The 6,249-nt window shown below is 38.2% G+C and overlaps 1 long non-coding RNA gene across 1 annotated transcript; it reads left to right on the top strand.

Annotated features, from left to right (window-relative positions):
- Nucleotides 1-2,242: 2,242 nt before the first annotated feature.
- Nucleotides 2,243-5,415, top strand: LOC124273370. Its single transcript, XR_006897625.1, has 3 exons — nucleotides 2,243-2,253; nucleotides 4,504-4,512; nucleotides 5,245-5,415. It is a non-coding gene; the product is annotated as an uncharacterized LOC124273370 (long non-coding RNA).
- Nucleotides 5,416-6,249: the final 834 nt, after the last annotated feature.

Here is a 6,249-nt window from a genome sequence, read left to right as displayed (position 1 = left end):
TTTTTTTTAAAACACATACACACACACACACACTCTCTCACACACACACACACACACACACACACACACACACACACACACACACACACACACACACACACACACACACACAAACAACCCCGAAAACAACAACCCCGAAAAAACAACAACCCCGGACCCCCACCCCAACAACCCCCGAAAAACAACAACAACCCCGAAACAACAACACCCCCGAAAAACAACAAACCCCGAAAAACAACAACCCCCGAAAAACAACAAACCCCCGAAACAACAAAACCCCCGAAAAACACCCCCCAAAAAAACCAACCCCGAAAAACAACAACAACCCCCGAAAAACAACACCCCGAAAACAACAACCCCGAGAAAAACAACACAAAAGAAATACCAAACCAAACCAAAACAAAACAAAATCCCCCCAAAAACAACCCCCAAAACCAACAACCCCCAAAACCAACAACCCCCGAAAAAACAACCCCCAAAAAAACAACAACCCCCTGAAAAACAACAACCCCCTGAAAAAACAACCCCGAAAACAACAACCCCCGAAAAAACAACCCGAAAAAACAACAACAACCCCCGAAAAAAACAAGAAAAACACAAAAGAAATACCAAACCAAACCAAAAAACAAAACAAAAAATCCCCCCCAAAAACAAACCCAATCCACCACTGTCAGCACTCAATACATTGTAATATATGAATATCTCGACGCAATGTTTTTGATAGATGAAAATGGGGGTGTCCTATAAAAACGGCCCTGTCTAAATATAATCAAGCAATCCAAATCTTTGAATATTGATTATGACGGGAAGTCATCCAAAACTATGCTGAACATATTTTATATGACATTATGTGAGGGCAAACCATTATCCAAGAGGTACAAAATGACAGAGCGTTTTTCACTTTCTGCAATTTTTAAAGAAATATTATACCCCAATGTGTTATGACTAATATCTCATTAATGACATGTGTGAAATTTTGGATATGGCTTTGTTAATGATTCTTTCAAAGTAAAATGGAAGCTTTTCTTACATTGGACACCAAGAGTATAGTTAGGCCGACTATTTTTGGGACGCCCCCTCGTAGTAAAAAGTGTAAAAACCCACATAGGTATATTTTGCAAAAATCTCATTCTTGATTGACTGAAAAAATTCCATATTACATGTACAAAGATATACATATTGTAATTGTGAATTTCATGCAGAAGAAACTGATCTATCTACATTTTATGGCCCTGTGAAAATACTAACCATCCTGTCTAGGCTTATGATTATGTTTAATATTTGTATATGATTCTGAAATTATGTAAATTAGTATGATTTCACAGAAGAATCTCAGTGCATATGAACCCTGTTTTAAGTCTGTCGTGTTAGGGAGGTGTGGTTGCTGCAGTCCGTGGGTCTTGTCAGACATGGAAACTGTTGTTCAGGAGGGGCGGTGGGGTAGCCTAGTGGTTAAAGCGTTGGCTCGTCACGCCGAAGACCCGGGTTCGAATCCCCACATGGGTACATTGTGTGAAGCCCATTTCTGGTGTGTCCCCCGCCGTGATGTTGCTGGAATATTGCTAAAAGCGGCGTAAAACCAAACTCAGTCAGTCAGTCAGTTGTTCAGGAACTCCTCTTGTCAGACATGGACCCTGTTCTCTTGTCACCCTTCGAAACAAATTGCAGTTTATCCCAGCTCTCTAACTGTTATGAAACATTTCAGCAGTAAATCAATGGTTCAACTCTCATTGGTTCTTAAAAGCATTACTGCCTCTGTGGTGTAGTGGTTAGAGCACCATCCGTGAGAGCAGAAGGTCGCAGGTTCGATCCCCTGCCGTGTCATAGCAAAAGACGTTAAAATTATGGTACTGGTTGGTCCCTGCCTGGCGTTCGGCATTAATGGGTACAACAAGGACTGGTTGGCTCGGAGTCAGTATAATGTGTATTTATGTAATGTATTTATCCTTAACTGCGGAATGGAATCTCAGTGAGCTTGTTCTTGAACAATTCCTTATGAAGGTTGAACTCAACACAGAGCAAACATAGGCCACATGTATAAAGCCGTCTTGACACTATGTCTGCTGTAATTCCTGTACTTATACACTCCATGTAGATGTGTTGCACATTGTGTAAGTATGCCTTACAGATGCCCAAAGGCATACTTCAGGGGTGGAAATAACCCATTGCTCGACGTCGGAGTCCAGTGTTTTTTTCTGTTGGGCAAGCAAATTTGTATATCACACTGTACAGGTGTCCAGTTGACTTTCCAACGTTAATTATGTTGTTTATTAAAAAATCAACAAGAAAATGGCCGGTATAGTGGAAAAATTATCAGGGCAAGTGATTTTACATGTGCCACTGTACCGGATTACACTAGCAATTTTTAAGTTATTTCCACCCCTGATACTTGTCCTTGCCTGCATCCTTGATGCACAAGCAGTTAGCGTTAATCCTCAGTTTTAGGACGATCTGTGATTGATTTGTTCTGCGTAGTAAATGATGTTATGGTGTTTACATGTTTCCTGGTAACTTGCCACTGGTCATTTGCCACATGCTTTCATTGTTGTCTGTGTACTTCTGCTATGAAATATGAAGATCTCAGCAGCTGACTATTAGTTAATGAACTAGTTAATTATGTCACTGACCCCTAAATTTAAGAAATGTCATTTGATGAGGATTTTGTTACATTCGTTATTAATTCTAGAATTAAGAAATATTTTTGTGGGTAGCTGTTCAATGTGCATTTTGTGTGCTATCATGTCATTCATTCAAAGAATGTTTTGTCTCAAAACCTTTTATATACTGTATAGATTTCAATACATGTACTATCACCAAGTGCCTTTGTGATAAAATTTATGTGTTAAATCTTATCCACTGAACAGATATGTCTGACACTTTGTATACTGCTAGATGTTTACTGTATGTCTTCAAAACTGGATCATGATAGGGCCATGTGTCATAAATGTACGTTATTTTTATAAATATTTGCATAATTTCTGTGACAGATGTAAAATACAAAGTGACAGCCGTATGAAGAAACATGACGAGGAACCAGCACCTGACTTCATGACATGTGGCCTTAAATTATTCCCTTGGTGTACTAGACCAAGTTACATTTAAATCATGAAATCAGAAAGAATATAAACATGACTTCTTACAAAAAAAGTTTCCACTATTGAATGACACTTGTATTTTGACACTGTGAGTCCTTTTAGATCTAATAGTGTTTTATAGGTTACAGCCTCTGCAAACAAACTGGTGAGATGAGTTTGATGAACACAAAATACTATACACAAAAGGACAGTGTAGAATACTCCCACTGACATACTCTGACTGACATGTTTCTGTGTTACCTTCACTTCTTTGTTGAATGTCATATTTGTTTGTCATTTCATGGACATTGCAGATTTGTAATATTTTGTTAACTTAGTGTCAAAGAGTTTATCAATGTTACGGTCCCCAGTTATGGTTTTACAGTAACAGTAAACTGAAGGTTATGCCAAATTTGTATTCATAAACATTGTTTGTACATTCTCTCTCTCTATACTTTTAACAAATAATTGTACATATACTTATTTATAAATGTCCACAAGCAGTGAATTAGGAAAAGGTTTTTTTTTTATAATTCTCTGTGAAATCTGCTATTTTAATCTGAGGAGTCTATATTGATTTGATACCTTTGATAGGTCGATCAAGAAAAGAATTCCCAAACTAACGGCAGAATTTTTTCTGAATTGAAAAAAACCCAGAATTCAGATGGCCCACTGATTCTGATTTAAGGAAAGGAGATAATTATTGCATGTTTTTCTATTTGAATTTTCAAATTTTAAATAAAAGTTTTGGAAACTAGATGAATTGATGTTCAATTTTGAAGTAGAGATTTATAGAAGTGGCAACTTTATATGATGTATTTTAAGTTCTCAAGTTATGCAAGTCAGTATGCAGCTAGATTACTTACAAACATATCAAATCATTTAAGGAAGCATTCTACTTTCCCCACACTCATGGTAAATGGTTGTGAACATGAGTGTACAAGTCAGGTAAGTGTTCCTTTATTTTAGCATGAATGAATATTTGAACGTATTCGCTGTTCACTGTCCAAGAACACAACGGAATGCAATCTGAGGTGTCCATTTTAGATAGGGGTGAAATGATACAGTGATACTCTGGTGCTTTGTGAGGTTTCATGCAAGGATGCAATATGTTTTTTGTGTATCAGTGCTAGGTGATACCCATTCTAGAAGACTGGTTTGATGACACTCCACATCTCATATTTTGTCTGTCAGTTTTCTCAGAATAGAACAGAATGGTAAATTAGCATTGCAAATTTACAAATAAACATAGACAAGATGAACTTTCTTCTTGAGCTAACTTTTCCTTTCGAAACTGCTCTGAAAAGTTTATAGTCAAGAAGTGATTTGATATGAATATGTGTATCATGAAACAGGTTGTATCCCATGTACAGTGATACATATTGCATCGTGGCCATTGTGAACCCCAGTGTCTATAGGGACCTGTCAGATGGGGGTGGTAGACTAGACAAGTTGTTAAAAGTATTCGCTCGTCATGCCTAAGACCTGGGTTTGATTCCCCACATAGATGCAATGTGTGAAGCCAATTTCTGGTGTCCCCCGCCATGATACTGCTGGAATATTGCTCAAAGTGGCGTATAACCAGACTCATTACTCACCTTTTGGAGGAGAATAACCCACCAATCAAATAAACTTTACTAAAGAACAGTCATGGCATGTTTGAAGTTATGATGAATGGCTCATTTTTATTGCAGTTTTGTTTAGCTTTTTTTTGAGACTGATGGGCATTCAGTATAGTTTTTATCATATATTGTGACATATTCAAAAGTTGTCTGTTAAGTTCTTATCCTCACATACAGGGTATTGCATAGCTGTGAAAATCTTTAGTTGTGGACATTCGTTGGAATTTTAAATGGGAATATTGGCAAATACTTGAGTTAGTAAAATAACCAGATCTGTGACTTTGAAGAATGGACATATTCCTTAAGTATTAATCTTACACTTCTCCATCATTGTGCTTTTGACATCATCTGTTTCTGTATATCGGCATAATCGCATGGTGGGAATGTTTTTTAATTTGACTTCATTGACTTGTGTGTATAAATGTATCAACAGTAAAGTACATTCTGGACATGGTCGTGTTTATGCCCAGAAAAGTCTTGAAAGACTGTGCTAAAATGCTTTTGTTTCTCATTTTCGTGGGTTAACTACATTCCACTTTGTCAAACAGGTCTGTAAGACTTGACAAGTCACCTGTCAGATGCCGAGGAGGCAGTGTATTGTTTATTGGAACTAAGATTTAAGGAACAAGACTTTTTATGTACAGTATGTTCATGATTCTTTGAGAAGTGAGTTTAACGTTGGTCATATCATGAAAATTAAAAAGACATTTGTATGAAGATTTGATGCCTTTGTTGTTTGTAAAAGAGGGATGTGGGGAAGACTTGTAGGGAAGACTCAAGTGTTTGATCTTCATGCCAAAGACCTGGGTTCAATGTCTCTCAGGGGAATAGGGAATACGGGAGTGGGATATCCAATGTGGAAGGGTATAAGGATTTGGGGAGGGCAATAAGGAATATGGGAGAGGATGAAGTATATTCAAGGGGGTATAAGGAATATGGAAGTGGATACGGAATATGGAAGGGGAATATGGAAGGGACAGGGAATATGGAAGGGATAGGGAATATTGGAGGGGAATAAGGAGTATGAAAGGGGATGAGGAATATGGGAGGAAGATATGGACTCTGGAGGGGAATAAGAAATATGGGAGGATGATAGGGAATATGGGTGGGGTAAGAAATGTGGGAGGATGATAGGGAATATGGGTGGGGTAAGAAATATGGAGGGAATATGGGATAGGAATAAGGAGTATGGAAGGGGACAGGGAATATTGGAGGGTAATGAATATGGATGGGGATAGGGAATATGGGAGGGGTATAAGGAATATGGGTGTAGGTACGAAAGGTGGGAGGGGATAAGGAGTATGGTCGGAGGATAAGGAATCTGGAATGGGATAGGGAAATGGAAGGGGTATAAGGAAGTTTGGAGGAAGATATGGGAGGGAGGTAAGGAGTATAGAAGGGGATAGGGAATATGGGAGTACTGGTATGAGTAAGGAATATTGAAGGGGGTGACTATGGAAGGGAGTATGGGAGGAGGATAAGGAATATGGGGTTAGGATAAGGAATACGAGAGGGGTACTAATGAGGCATCACGTTTTGATGATAGTCACATC

This window comes from Haliotis rubra, unplaced genomic scaffold (genome assembly GCF_003918875.1).
Source record: "Haliotis rubra isolate DU_JTF1 unplaced genomic scaffold, ASM391887v1 Scf18, whole genome shotgun sequence".
Lineage (NCBI taxonomy): Eukaryota > Metazoa > Mollusca > Gastropoda > Lepetellida > Haliotidae > Haliotis > Haliotis rubra.
Note: the sequence above shows the minus strand (reverse complement) of the source record. Positions and strands in the feature narration are given on the sequence as shown.